Source organism: Excalfactoria chinensis, chromosome 1, assembly GCF_039878825.1.
Source record: "Excalfactoria chinensis isolate bCotChi1 chromosome 1, bCotChi1.hap2, whole genome shotgun sequence".
NCBI classification, from domain to species: Eukaryota; Metazoa; Chordata; class Aves; order Galliformes; family Phasianidae; genus Excalfactoria; species Excalfactoria chinensis.
The window spans coordinates 68599165-68615260 of NC_092825.1; the positions used below are offsets into that span (position 1 = coordinate 68599165).

Genomic DNA, 16096 nt, shown 5'->3' on the forward strand with positions numbered 1-16096 from the left:
AATATTGTTCATTCAATCCCAAGTGAGTCATTCTTTATGGAGCAATATACCTGTCTGAAACACAGGACACAGAGACAGAACATTTGAGACTGCTGCAATCACGAATGAGTGCTACAGAGAAATTATCTTCTTGTCACAAAGAATTAAAAACAAATAATCTTCAGATAGGTAGCAAAGTAGCAAGTCACCTGGTCAAGCTGTGCAGTAAAACACTACAGACATAACAAAAAGTTTTAAAAGTCACACAGCACTTCTTCAAATAACACGTGCGAGGAAGAAGGGAAGACAAGGAAGAAATCCTTTTAAACTTCTTTTAAAAGACCCTTATTTACCCCAACTTGTCATGCCCCAGACTTCCGAATACTTCATCAAGGTTAATAGGTACCAAGGTCCTGGCCACCCTGCTAGACTGATTTTTCAGGCTAAAACAGAGAGCTCATTAGTTGCTGTATAGCCTTGCCTTCTTCCCCGTCTCTCTCTCACCTCTCATGCACAGTACAATTACTGAAGAGAAAAACAGGTAAGGGAAGTCTAGCCACAAAGTAAAGTCTTCCCAGACTTCATAAAACCAGCCTCATTTCATTTGTCAGAGGAGGACACGTGCACATAGCATTTGCTTTAAGATTCTGCAGTGTTTCCATTCAGCTCTGATTGCCTCCACTCCATTTCTGCGATAGCTTTTTCTACTATTATCTTTTTGTTTACCATTACCCTGCTTAAAAGCCCGCAGGTTTCAATATCTACATTAAAAACCTTTGGAACTGATCATACTCTGGCTGATGGCATCAAGGCTGTGTTTCACTCAGAAAGCTGGGTTTTTTCATCACTACCAAAGTAATCCAGGTTATAGTTTGAAAACCACTTTTTTTCAGTAATAAGCAGCTTCCTGGAGACCATCTCTTGCTTGCAGTACAGTGCTTACCTGGCTACAGAGCAAAAAGGATTTAAGGAACAGGTTTGGGCTAAAATAATCAGTTATCAGTCTAAATGATCTCCAGTGCACTACAGTGGTCAACAAACACACCCACTTGCACACAAGCTGCAGGCATCTATAGCTGCTTAAACCAGGAGCCAGCAACACTTGCTAAGTTCCCAATTTCAGTTTCTTATTCAGAAAGTACAAGCACTTCCCCACAGTAGCTGAGCAAGTGGCACAGGGTGTGGGAGCCAGAGGAGATAGGAAGAACTGTTTAAAATGGCTGTAAGAAATGCACCCCCACCCCTCCCTCAACCATGCTTGAAGTTACCTGTGATTACTATAAGGCGACCTGGTCAACGGCCAGGGAGAGTACAGATGGACACAGCTGTAAAACTCCTATTACTGCAGAGGTGTCTGCAGATTTTTCTACAGAGATCTCAAAACATTCTTGCAAGTAACATCAAACTGCTCACATCCATCCAATGCCAGTCCCTCTCCTCTGGACACCTCAGATTCTCGTACGATTACATAACGGTTGGTAAGTAAGCCACACAAACAGTGCAAAAGGATGATGTTCAGGCATAGTAAATGATGATAAACCAGCCATATAGAGAAGTGAAGGATTGGATTGCTCTCCCTCCCCTTCAAACACATTCAATTAAAATTTAATTAAAAACAAACAAAAACAACAACAAGAAAGCAAAGCCTACAGGATACAGCAAAACATTCACCAATAAGGAACAAGCTTCCTAGAGAGGTTGTGAAGTCTACTTCTCTGGAGATATTCAAAACCTGCCTGGAAGCTTTTCTGTGCAACCTATTTAGGGAACCTGTTCAAGCAGCAGTGATGGACTACATGATCTCCAGAGAAACCATCCATTTAGAGCCAAATTTCTAATAAAAACAGTACCACATCATACTAAAACTGATTCTGTATATCTACATTTCTCTTTTTCTATTTCAGTAACTAACAGTTTTATTTTAAAAGATTGTTTTAATTACATAATCTTAAGATTTTTCACCTTACCATTAAAAGCCATGCACATCAGACTTCAATAGTAAGATTTTAGAAACAGCTGTGAGCTGTTATAAAAATTAACAGATTAACTGTATTATTTATGTACATGGATAATTTTATTATTAGGTGCCCATGTCAGGAAACATCGCAGCTCCCCCTCAGAGAATTAAGGTCCATCAAGTAGAAAAGAGGAAAGGTCTTCAGCATCAGTAGGTATGGTGCTTTGTTTGACTGTGGCCCAGACTGTTCATTACTCCCTTAATGAAGTTGTAAAAATATTTATCTTAGACAGTTTGTTGTGGTTAACTCAGCAGGTGGCTCAGAGTCACACAGTCCCTCACTCATTTCCCCTCCTCCCAGTGGGATGGGGGAGAGAATGGCAGGGAGAAGAGGGTATGTAAAACTCACGAGTTGAGATAAACCTACTTACTAAAGTAGAGAATAGAAAAAGGATAATAGTGACTATTTATCTGAATCTATCTGTACATGCAAACATATATAACAAGTGATGCACAAACAATTGCCCATCACCTATTTGTTGTCTGACTCGGTTCTTTCTGGAGTGCCATGTCACCACAAGACTTGCTTTTTAAGATCCAGGATAGTATTTCAGGCAGTGGCATGGGATATGTTTCCAGTCATCCAGTGGCTGCTACCACAATTGTAAGCAAATGCCATTTGCCAATGCAATTTGTGGAAGTGTGATATGATCCACCTGCCAGGTCCCTCCAGATCTGTATTTCAGCCATCGTCCTCCATACCAAAGAGGTTTTATTCCAGTTGGCTTGCTTAACTACAGCACAAGTTTCACACTCACAGATAACATGTGAAAGAGCGTCCATAGTCAAGGCCACCCCTCAACCCATTTATAGGCTGCATCTCTATTCCTTGATGGCCCAAAGTGTCATGGTCCCACTGCGCTAGAAATAATTTTTCCTTATGCCAAGTAACTTTCAATTCAATCCCTCCAGCCCAATTCACCTACTGATTGCTTTGATGTTTTTCAGTGGCACAACCCTTGGGTACATGAGCATCTACGTGACATATCTTTACAAACATGGTCTCTACCCAGGCAGAAATATCTTTCCACAATGAAGTGGCCCAGATGGGTTTGCCTCTGCTTTGCCAGCTGGTCTATTGCCATTACTGTAACCACATTCTTGGGGCATTTGCCACTGTCCAGTATTCAGTACACTGTCCACTTCTCACATTCAACAATGTCTAAAGCAGCTGGATGGCAAAAAAGCTTATGAAAATTGTGTTGATTCACCTTTTCCTTCAGTAGTCGCTGCACCTTGTTGTGCTGGACTCCATACAACAGCCATCCACCTGTGATGCTTTCCTACAATGTTACAGGACCCAACAGTGAACAAGGCACATTTCTTCTCTTTTTCTGGCATTTTATTATGTAGAAGAGCCTCTTCAGCAAGCCTCACCTCCTCCTCTGGAGGTACTCCAAATCTCTGCCTTCAGGCCAGTCCCTGATAAATTCTAAGATTCCTGGGTGGCTGGGGTTACCCATCAGAGGTTGTTGCATGATTAGTGCAACGCACTTACTCCATGTAGTGTCGGTTGCTTGAACATCCAGCACAGGCAGTCAGGATGCCAAGAGGAGCTGTGCTTTAGTACCAATCACTTCCAAAGTAGCTCAAGCCCCTTCATATGCTGCCAGAATCTCTTATTCAGAGGTAGCATAGTGAGCCTTGTATCTTCTGTACCCTGAATCCAAAACCCTAAGCAGCAGCCTTCAGTCTTCCCTGGTGCATTCTGCCAGAGGCTCCAGGTGGGGCCATTCTCCCCTGCTTTGGCATACGGGATGGTTTTTTACATCTTGTCCTGTATAGATTGACCCAAGGGCTACAGCATGAAGTATCTCCTGCTTAATTGGTTCAAAGGCTTGTTGTTGCTCAGGACCCCAAGTGAAATTGTTTTTCCACTGGCTCACTTAATAGAAAGCATTTACTGTCAGACTGTAATCCAGAATATGCATTCTCCAGTACCCACAACACCTATGAAAGTTTGTGTTTCCTTTTTGTTAGCTGGTGGGGACATAGCAATTATTTTATCGATCACATCCCTACAGACCTGACATCTATCTTTCCATTTTACTCCTCAGATCTATATTTCCTTTAAGGTCCTTTGACCTTACTTTGTCTTGTGCCTAAAGTGGCTTTCAGAAGGATTTAGATGATTTTCTTCCTTTTCTCCTTGCTTCACACAATTGTGTCCTCAATGTACTGCAGGTGTTCTGAAGCTGCCTCCTGTTCCAGTGCAGTCTGGATCAGCCCATGACAAATGGTAGGGCTGTGTTTCCACCTTCAGGGTAGTTGATTCCAGGTGTACTGGATGCCTCTCCAAGTAAAAGCAAACCGTGGCTTGCACTCTGCTGCCAGAGGGATTGAGAAAAATGCATTAGCAATGCCAGTTGTGGCATACCACTTGGCTGCCTTTCACTCCAGTTCATACTGGAGTTCTAGTATGTCTGGCACAGCAGTGCTTAGTAGTGGTGTGGCTATATTCAGGTCACAATAGTCCACTGTCAGACTCCACGCTATTGGACTTTCACACTGGCCAAAGGTGACTACTGAAGAGTGAGCAAGTTTTGCTGATTACTCCTTGGTTCTCCAGTTGGCAAATCAGCTGATAATTGAAATTAGGGAACTCCAGTTACTGTGACATTGCTGTCAGTGCACTGTTGTACTAGCAGTCAGCACCCGCTGTTCTGCTCTGAGCATCTCCACAACAAAAGGGCCTCATGTGAGACAAAGCAGATAGATAGCTGCTTGATATCCTTGATGTACCCTCTCCTGAGATAATCTATACCAAGGATGCATGGAGTCTCAGTCTAGTTGCAGTGGGGTGCTTTTGCCACTCACTTCTGGTTAGTCTCACTTTAGCCTCCAATACAATTAGCTCTTGAGAAGCACCTGTCAGTTCAGAAATGCAAATGTGTTTTGTCCTTTCATAACTTGGTGGTATTAGAGTATGCTGTACACCAGTGTCTACTAGAGCTTCATATTTCTGTGGTTCTGATCCATCAAGCCATCTAATTCATGCAGTCTAATAAAGCCAGTTGTCTCTTTTCCTCCACCCAGCTGGAGGCAGGGCTTGTCTAGTTCTGGTTATTATATTCATTACTCATCTCATGTATGAGAACCAAAAGGCTCATTGTCAGCCTCAGAAATAAGATCATTCTCTGTCTGGAGAGCTGCCTGCTTGAAACTGGAGCCACTATTTTTCTGGAAGAAGCCACTCTTGTGATTGTCTTCCTTTACAACTCACATATCCATGCCTGCAGAATCAAGTTTGGTTTTCCATTCCATTTCCTCATATCTTCTCCATGATCATGCATGTTAAACCTCAGGATAAGTGATGTGTTTCCACTACCTCCTCTCTCTTGAGCAGAGGAATGCTTACTTCTAATGGATGAAATACTGGTTTGTACAGGTGGAGGAGTAGTTGAACTAGTTTCTTTTTCTTTGATCTGTTGAACCAGTTTCTCCATAGCTTAGACACAGGCCTATAGGGAAGAAGTCAGATTATCTTCATATTATTGAAGCATGCTAGCCACTTCATCCACCACTGGTCTTTCTCTATCTTTCCAGTTCTTCCTTCCAGGGTGCTGGCATATGATTATGGTGCATTCCCATACAACTCTTCATTACTTAGGTTGCGTACATATCATCCAGGTCTTGAGAGTTGCTATTACTGTCCAAGTTAATTCCATATATCAGATTTACCACAGCTAATTCCCTCAAGTACTGGATACCTTTTTCCCATGATGGTCCACTTGCCTGAGATAAATATTAGAAATTTCTTGAAGGGAAATCTTTCCCTTATGCCTGATAAGAGTTGCAACCATAGGATGAAAGACTGTGTCCCTTTTCCAATTGCTTTGTCAATGCCACTGTCCCTAGAAAGAGTTCTCTACTACTTGGCTTCACTGCCTACTATGTCAAGGATACTGGCCCCACTATCCCAGCACCAAAGGAGCCAGGTGGAAATGTGCTCATATGGCCTAAGGCCATAATCTTTTTATAAATATTGCAGCTCAATGAATATTAGGAGTTGGATGGTTTCTTTCTCCTCCTCTGGCTTTATGCTGGCCCCACTCCATCTTCATCTTCTCCCAGCATATAAGCTTCTCTTTTTGCTAAATGTTCTGACTTCTGTAGACTTTTTTGGTCTTTCTTACAGAGGCGACTGATACTGACACTGGCTGGTTCTCCTGTTGCAAGGGCTGGAAAAGCCGCAGAACTGTACCTCCGGGTATGGTGTACCTACCTTGGGGAGAACTTTTCCTTGTCACAATACTTGGAATAGCCACAGGACCCACAGCAGGAGCAACTGCATGACTTGTCACAGGGGCTGGAGTGACAGAAGAATCTGTCACAGTGCATGGTGCAGCTGCAGGACCTGTTGCAGGAACTGAAGCTGCCACAGCATCTATCACAGGAGTTGGATATTGTTACATTTTCATCAGATCCAGAAGTATTCTCTTCCCCTTGAGAATACTGAGCAGTGTGGAAAAGAGCTCATTAGGCGTAGTCCAAATCCAGCACTCTGCAGGATTGCCCTTCTTAGGGCAATCCTTTTTAGGATTGCCAAGGCAACAACAGACCTTTTCCAAACATTCTACTAGTTTGTCAGGATTCAGCTGTTCAGAGATGAAGTTCCAAACCACTACTTGAGGTACCTGCCCAAACCATCCCACACTCCCTACAACTCAGAATTATCACACCTCAGGGCAGATATCTAGGTGACATTCTTAAATAATGTCATGAAACGTGTTTACAACAAACAATAGGAACATGGCACCTTGAACTTCCCACAGATATTCAAAACTCTCAAGAGCTAATGTAAGTAGCTCTTGAGCTCCAGTGAAAGAAGGAAAAGTGAAAAAGAGGCTGAGAAACTGCTGGAAAATGTTCTTCTCTATTTCCTCCATAGCCAGACTCCCCAAAAGACAAAGAAAAGAGTGTAATTATTAAATGAATCAACAATATTCCATCCAAGGCTAGCAATGACTGCAATGCTGAATACACACAAAACAGTAGTTTCTCAGCTGCTAATTTTACCATAAGGTAAGCCAAGGCCACACAGTGAGCAAAATAAACTTAATCCAATCCTCAGAGATGACAAAAAATGCAGCAGGGAAAATAAATAGCAAGCAAGGTGCTACACAATATAGATCCACAAGAAGACTCTCAAAAAGCTCCATAAATAGGGAAGCAATTAACATAGTGACCAGCAATTATTAAGCTACCACAAAACTCTGTGTTAACATGCTCCAGGGTCAGATCTGCTGTTATCTCAACACTTTGTGCCCCATGTTGGGTGCCAAAATGACTGTTGCATTTTAATTAGGCAGGTGGCTCAGTACCACACAGTCTCACTCCTCTCCTTCCAGTGGGATGGGGAAGAGAATCAAGAAAAAAAAAAAAGTTCAACTTGTGGGTTGAGAAAAAACTTATTTAGTAAGATAGACAAAAGGAAAATATGTATGCTATACATACACGCACATATATATGTATATATATATGAATGTATTTAACAAGTGATGCACAATTGCCCATCACCCATTAACCAATGCCCAGCTAGCCCATCATGCAGCAGAAGAGAGAGCAATGAACACCCACCCCCTTCAAACCTTCTTCTGCATGATGTCATACGGTATGGAGTATCCCTTTGGCCAGTTTAAGTCAGCTGTCCTAATTCAGTTCCCTTCCAGCTCATTGGGCCCTTTGCTGAGAACAGCCTCTGCTCTGCACAACACTGCTTAGCAGCAGCTATAAACATCCATGTGTTATCAACATTTTTTTCCTCCTAGAACAAAACCAAAGCACCACACCAGACACTCTGAAGAAAACAATTCTGTCTCAGCTGAAACTAAGACACAGTTATACCACATATAACTATTATGAACAACTAGAAGACTTTTTTGATTGCTTTCTCCTACAAAAATTTTCCCACGCATCCTTACACTTATGGGGGTTTTTATTGAGTTTCTTTGGTTGCTTGTTCATTTGTTTTTGAATTCTGGCATCTCCTGTAAGTAAAGTGAAACAGGCTATATGAACTTCAAAAACCATCAGAAATCACTATGCGTGGTACAGCTGTAACCTGCTAGTTGTGATTTTCTCCACATTATATGGTTTTGCCATGGCAAAAGGAAGGAAACAGTGTTTCTTGATTCCACTCTGTGAGGTGAACAAATATGGTAAAGAACTGGGTTTCTTTTTCAGTAAAGCTCAAAGTCTAGGCATGCCGAGGATGGAAGATTTCATATACACAGAAAAAGTTTGCAGAGTACAAATGCTGAGATTAAATGCTATAATTCAGCAGTGATTTCCAACAGTTCTCACACTGAGACAGAAATTCATGTCCAGCACCTATCGGCTTTGCAGTCTTCTGATCTGTGATGCTTCCCAGCACTGATATGGATTCTTTCAGCCCCGCTATCTTGCGTGAAGCCAGGCCCCTGCCAGGAGCATCATTAAAGCCCTGGCCAACAGCTGTTTCACTCATTGAGCAGGGATACCATAAACAGCACTTAGCTGATTTTAAGGCAGTTAATTGGGACACCTTGCAGGGCAGGCAATCATTTACCTTCACGAACGTTATTCTGTGGGAAGAACAGCTGCCTAATTGGGACAGACAATTATTTGGTTAAGCCCTTCACAGTGGATGCTCCAACTTTCCAATTATGCTCGTTTGTGTCCCTGAGAACCTCTAAACTCCACAAGGACCCAAAGAGCCACCCAACCTCAGAGACAGGATAGGTTTCAAGAACACAGCATCCCCTGGAGCTCATCAGCTCTGCAGTACTCCCTGCAGAGCTTGGCACTTGACCCACTCTGCTCCATGCTAGCAGGACTGCCACTCTTCTAATTAGGAAAAATGAAATTAAATAAGAAACACAAATAGTTCATGAAAAAGGTGTATCATGTATGTGCATTTGGCTGCCTAAATTAGTTCTTAACTTTAGAAGAAGAAACGCCTGTCATCCTTCAGGACTTCAAGAAAAAAAAGCCCAAACGAGCAGTCCTTCCAAGTGTCTTCAATAGAAACTTCTTGAGGAAGGTTTACGGAGGCATGGAACCACAATCCAGAATGTCTTAAAGCATCAAATTAAGCAGAAGATAAGTTTTCAAATGGATTCTAAGTACCACCAGAGGTTTTTAGCATGAAGTTTCTCAACTGACGAAAAAATACAAGAAATTTTTCAGTCCTTCAGAAGAAACAAAAAAAACGTATATAGTCAACCAAATACAGAGATAATTATTCATAAGAGAAGATTAAATATTCCTTCAGGATATGATCAGGATAAACACAAGAAAGATGTTCTAAGCTAGTTGAGAACTGCAGTTTCTCATAATAGTTTGTCTCAGTGAATAAGTACAGGCATTAACTGAACACCATTTTCAGAGCTGCTCTACAATAATTTCTTATGTTACCACTCCGCACTCAAGAACAATTTCTGTGCAAGTTAACTCACCCTACGCAGGTTTTCAGCTGCCTTTGTACCACTGCTCTTGAATGTGCTTATGAATACAGCTATTCAGGGAGTAGGCATGAGTTATTAACATCCTACTACACTGAATTTCTTTTCCTTAAATTTACTGGTTTGGGAGCTGTAAGGTGAAAATAATACAAAGATAGTAATAATACAAGAACAATAGCAATAAATATTCAAAAGGTTATCTATAGGAAAAGCTCACCAGTATAGAAGCCTTCAGTCTGTCTGAAAAATGCTGAGGCAATCTCCAAGAGATGCTGCCTTAGTGGTGGTCAGCCCTTACATGAGGTCTTAAATGAGCCCTTAAATGAGGTGGAGTCAAGCTCCACCCCTTACAGAAGCACAGCTGAATTACCCTCACCTGTGCTCCCACAGCTGACCCAACACTTGCCTCAGCTGATTAATCAGAGGTTCAGGCTGTGATTACCAGTTTTTCATATAGGAGCCCACAGGCTCCTACCAAAACTGCAGTTCCTCATTTTGGCTATGCAGAGCTGGCTCATTTACTGGACAAAACAAAACATATTTCTCTGAAAACCAAGTCTTTTATATTTCATTCTCCTCAAATACATCAGTATATCTACCAAATCACTAGAAAACCCAGAAATGCTCAAAACTCTGCAGCTTTCCCTGTGCCCTCTATCCCCTAATGCCCATCTCCATCCCCTGCATGCCAGTAAAGGCTGGAGGCCAGGCATACCTCCACCTCTGTTCCTCCATCTCACAACCCAGACTGTTAGGGCTCAGATCACCAAAACTACAGAGGAGTCTGTTCAGTGACTTTAACGCAATGACCTGAAGCAGAGATGTCTCACATTCTGCTATGGCTGCCAACAAAGAAGTGACCTCTTGAAGCATCAGAAATGATGATGAACGACTGCAGCCTTCACAACTAACCTCCCAGCAATCTTAAAAGACTAAACAAACAAATGTGGAAATCAGTGTGCTAAATTCCATGTCTGCATACATCTACCATATAATAGAAAGAAGTCTACTAGAACACATATCTTGTGAGGCATGCAAATACTGTTCCTGGTATACTCCACACTGGTTCCTCAAAATAACTATCCTACCCCGGTGACAGTAGTTCTGCACAAATGACTGCATTTATCCTAGCACCTCAGGCAGTATACTCATCAGGCAAAGACCCACCTGTAATAAGTATGGCAATATGAAGACTTCCTCATAAAAGCTGGCTTTAGTTTCCTATATGCATCTCACCTGGTAGGAGAAACAAATTTTCATTTGACCTTTCCTTTTCTTTACTTCATTGTTTAAAATAAGGGATAAAGGCAAACACTTCCATTTTGGAAAGAAGAAATCTTTAGATGAAGCTCTCAAAAGCTGATGCTTTAATCCTAACTCACTGTCAAAAACACATCACAAAACAAGAATGAGATTTTTGAGATTGTTTTCTCAAGTCCTAATATCCAAGGAAGATATTTGTAAGAAATCAAAATGGAAGCACAAACTTAGATGATATTCTTATTTTCTATACAGGAATAAGGACTCATTATATGCAAATGTATCTCTTAGCCAAAATGCTGGCTGTTTTCAGGTTTCTAGTTTGAGAAATATTCTGGGCAATCTGACAGGAAAAGCACAGAGGGGAGATTGTTTTTCATTTTCATCCAGACATTTCTGAGACTCCATAGGATGTAACATTTGACTGAACTGTCAAACATGTGCTTATACACTGTAGAATCGCATGCATGAGATTGTCCTTTTGGACACAGATCCCAAGGAAACAAGAAAAAGAGGTTCATCAGAAAACAAGAAGCTGTTTTTGCTGAATGCACAGAAAGGCAGAAGTTCAGTTGTTTGAGCAGGTGAAAAGGTCTTTCCCTCCATGAACTTGTAAATTAACCTTTCCTATCTCCAGACACAAAAGGTCTAACAGCGTGCCTTCTACACTTACGGAGCAGAAGCCATTTTCTCATTTATTACAGGGAAAACAGGAAATAAAGCTGTCAGAACTCAGCAACATTAACAAAATAAATAAATAAATAAAATTAAACAAAAACTGTCCCAGCTTCAGCCAAATAAATATAGAAAGAAACAATTTCCTCTCTCTGTTATCTATTTAACACCTCCACTAGACCCTAGCTGACTGCAAAATGGAAGTGAAAAGCAGATGTGGGCTGGAATGCCTCAAGTCAGCCCTTTGTGCAGAAATTGGCCCAAACATCATACACCAGACCCTGCAAAGTTCAGCCAGCTTTTTAGCTGCAGGTAAGCCAACGGAAAATTGAAACATAAGCTAATGTAACAGGAGATGGACAAAGTGACAGAAGAAAACCGCTTGCCTTCCAACATATCTTGCTTCTTCAAATTTTCAAGAAAATAGCAGAGGAAAGCAAACAGGTTGGCAGTCTTGACAGATTTTCAACAAACACACACATACACACAAAACAACCATACCACAGTCTCCACAGAAGCTAGCAAAGAAGCTGGGGCAGGAACTCATGCTGATGTTGGGCAGTTCTGGAAACTGAGTCTCACAGATGTTTGCTCCACTCAGTCTTCAGAGCTAGCTGAGCATTACCCAAGAGAAGACTGTGAACACAGAACACCTAGTTTTAAACAGCACTTCAAGATCCCATTAAATGATACAGATCCCCACACCTGTGAACTGAAGAAAACTCTGAAAGCAAGCATAGAAGAATATTTAGCTATATTGAAATGACAAGTGGTGGAGAGCAGCAAGAAACTGCTAGGATTATTCCTCACAGTCAAGAAAAACATGAAGTACTTTGCACAATGAAAAATAATTTGTTTCTTTACCATGTTTTGTATTAAACATACAAATGTTTGCACCATAGAATATTTAGAATTCACTAATTTCAAAGAGCCCTGAGACAAAACTGAACATGTGCAAATCAGCTGCTCCTGTTAATTTTTCAGTCTCTGCTTTGACAAGTACAAGAACCTCTGTAGCTATGTCAGACTTGCTACTTATATTTCAATATAAAATAAGGATAATTTTCCTCACCTCTTTACATATCCTTAATATAGGAAGCAGAGAAAGTTTTTTTATTGCATGTTGTTCAGATGAAGCAGTGGCTTTTCCCTGTGTATGTATCTTAAGTTGAAGCACTAGGATCATATCTACTATGCCACAGCAGGAAGTCATAAACTTTACCCATATTGCCTGGTACATGAGAGTGAGAACCCTGACATTTTGCATTCTCTGCTGTTTCCTTCCAGCAAAAAGTCATACCACTGTACATCACTATGCAGTATTATTATTTCCTGCCTAGAAGGACTTAGGGGTTCTAGTAAATGAAAAACTCAACATGAGCCAGCAGTGCGCCCTTGCAGCCCAGAACACCTATGGTATCCTGAGCTATATCAGAAGAGTGGTGGCTAGAAGGAAGAGGGAAATGGTTGTCCCTCTCTTCTCTGCCTTTGTGAGACCCCACCTGGAGTACTGCATTCAGGTCTGCAATGCTCAGAATAAGGAGGATGTGGAGCTGCTGGATTGGGTCCAGAGAAGGGCAACAAGGATGATTAGAGGGCTGGAGCACCTCTCCTGTGAAGACAGGCTGAGGGAGCCGTGCTTGTTCAGCTTGGAGAAGGCTCTGAGAAGAACTCATTACTGCCTTCTAATATATAAGGGGAGCTTATAAGCAGGAGGGAAGACAATGTTTTTACACTGGTAGACAGTGATAGAAGGAATTATTCCAAACTAAAAGAAGGGAGATGTGAGGGGAAAGTATCACAGAGAGGGTGGTGAGGTGCTGGAACAGGCTGCCCAGAGAGCTTGTGGATGCCCCGTCCTTGAAGGTGTTCAAGGCCAGGCTACATGGAGTCCAGAGCAACCTGATCTCGTGCTTGAGCTAGTGTTTGGCAACCCTTCCTTTGGTAAGGTGTTAGAACTAGGTGAACCTCGTGGCCTCTTCCAGCCCAAGCCACACAATGATTAAATACACTACCAGATCAAGCTGCCTTGGACTTTTGATATCACATTTCTAGCAGGCTACTGATTCTCTTGCCATAGCTTCCAATATATTGTTCAGTAAGGAAATCAGACTTCCTTATTTATAATCATAATTCCCTAGGTCTTTTTTTTTTTTTTTTTTTTTTTTTTTTAAATGAATCGGGAATGATATTTAGGGGTTCAATATATTTTCAGCGCAGTTCTTGTCCTTGTGATTTGTTTATCAGTTTGTTGATAAGGAAACCAACTTGATGCCCTTGGTTAGCATTATGCAGGCAAACCAAAGCTTCTCTGAAATGCCCTGTATGTCTTGAATGCTGTTGGTTTTTTTTTCCTTCTGTACTTTGATCATCCACTAGACTCACTGAATCACTTATTTTCCTACAAGAAAGCAACATGAAGCAATTAGTCTTTTCATACTACAAAATTACCAAAAAAAGATCTTATTTTTAACCCATCAAAAGCTGCAGGATGCTTATAAACAAAACAAAACATACAAAAAAAAAAAAAAAAAAAAAAAAAAGGAAAGAGATCATCCTATGGAAGATAAAAAGAATAGAAACAAAAAGAATCAGTGTAATTAGTGAATAATGAGACAGGCCACATTACACCAGAGGAATACACGGAGCCCTACTTCTGGAGAGACAAGACTAGGTGAGCTTCACAGTTGTTGAGGAGAAATGTTTCCAATGAACATTTAGAAAGCCACACTACATGCGATCAGAATATAGGCTAAAGGCTTTACACTCAGATGAAACAAACAACCCTTCATTTGCATAATGAAAAAAAATTGATAAGCAAGTAAGCTGACCTGCTGGAAAGTGCCTTGGCAAAGAAAGACCTGGCAGACAACAGGTTGGCCATGAGCCAGCAGTGTGCCCTCATGGCCAAAAAGGACAGTGGTATCCTAGAGTGCATTAAAAAGAATAAGGACAAAAGGTCAAGGGAGGTTCTTCTTGCCCTCTACTCTGCCCTGGTGAGACCACTGGATCCAATCTGGATTACTGTGCTCAGTTCTGGGCTCTTCAGCTCACGAAAGGGAAGGGAGTTACTGGAGAGAGTCCAACAGAGGCCTACAAAGATTAATTTGGGCCTGGAGCATCTCCCTCATGAAGAAAGACAGAGACCTGGGACTGTTCAGCTTGGGGGAGACTAAGAGGGGATTATATCAACCCTTGTAAATACCTGAAGAGAGGGTGTCAAGTAGATGGAGCCAGGCTCTTTTTGGTGGTGCCTAGCAACAGGACAAAGAGCACAAACTGAAGCACAGGAAGCTTCATATGAACATGAGAAAAAAACCTGTCACTTTGAAAGTGACAGAGCCCTGGAACAAGCTGCCCAGAAAAGTTGTGGAGTCTCCTTCTCTGGAGATATTCAAAACCCATCTGCACACTTTTTCCTGTGCAACCTACTCTAGGGAATCTGCTTTAGCAGGGAGACCATGATGATCTCCAGAGGTCCTTGTCAACCCCTACGTTTCTGAGAAAATATTACTGGAATTTTAATTTCTATTTATTTGAGCGGTTCTTTAGAAATACATCATATGAATACTTCAGAATATATATATATATTTAAAAGCAATAAAATCATTCTTCACATTCAAGTTGCAGAAACAGATGTCATAATAAACACAATACTAACTGCATACAAAGGAAATTATATGCTCATATATGTAAAACACGCAAAGAAAAGCTCAGAAACAAATAGACGTATTTCCTATATTTAAATGTATTGTGAACTTAGAGACCAGTTTTTTAGAAACTCTCTGTTATGCATAAAATTTTTCTAGTATATAATTACAAAATATTGTTAAGTTAGGAGTCTTTCTTATCTACCGAAAAAATGCACCCCAGCTTTCCCATGTATGAATACAAAATGGCAACTTTAAACACGTGATTCTCATGTAATATTTGCTGCTGTATTTTCATTCACTATACTTCCTTTGGTAAATTCTAAGGAAATAGGACATAGAGAAAAAGAGCTGGGAACATAATAGTTGAGGATAGCAAAAGCTGGCATACATGGGTGTGGAAGGCACCCTGAATAAGCGGGAATTCTGCTGACAGGAATCCCAGAACACAAAAGCAGCTCAGGCAGCAACAGGTTGAAAAATGGGACAGGGAAGCTTTAGAAGAAATACTTCCCCATATCACTCCTAACTAAGAAAGAAAAAGAAACAAAAAAGGAGAAAGACAGAGGAAGAATAATGAAGTCCACCAAGATGCAACCTGTTTGAATAAATAAAAAAATAGCACCTTGTACATCTTTATTTGCAGTATTTTTGTGGGTACTCAGCACAGTAATGGGAAATTTATTTTCTTAAGCATCATATATACACATCGTTACTTGTTCTTCAGAACAGCACATTGGTGACAACACACCAGCAGGGAAGGGAAGCAGTCACTCTCCCACACTTAATGGCATCTGAACCACAACAACACATGAAGAAACACTTTTGCATATAGATTTATTTATCGGTATTGCAGACAGACTTTTTTAGTTTTGATTTTGCTCGAGGGACCGACTTACTGTTTCATTCAACAAAAATACAATATATTCAGCTAAGTTGAAAGGAAATATTTCAAGGAATAATTAAAAATGTGTGAGCAGAGAAAACTGAGACATTCAGGACTGGAATGCTTTAAAAGCTGCAATGTACAATGCCACAAAAGAACAAGTGATGCATGTGCTGATACACAG

The 16096-nt window shown here is 41.0% G+C and overlaps 1 protein-coding gene across 5 annotated transcripts in view; it reads right to left on the reverse strand.

The window, feature by feature from the left end:
- The window catches only part of LRP6 (LDL receptor related protein 6), a 133257-nt gene that overhangs the window by 80479 nt on the left and 36682 nt on the right, over window positions 1-16096 (reverse strand). The window contains exons 1-2 of one of the 5 annotated variants that reach the window (XM_072333895.1): window positions 9659-9708; window positions 9436-9571 (exon numbers count right to left, since the gene is read on the reverse strand). The exons of 2 other annotated variants lie outside the window; for them this stretch is intronic. The gene's annotated coding sequence lies outside the window, so the exon portion shown is untranslated. Of the gene's footprint in view, window positions 1-9435; window positions 9633-9658; window positions 9728-16096 lie in introns of those variants that run through there. 2 more of the 5 variants (XM_072333914.1, XM_072333905.1) reach the window with 2 other exon arrangements.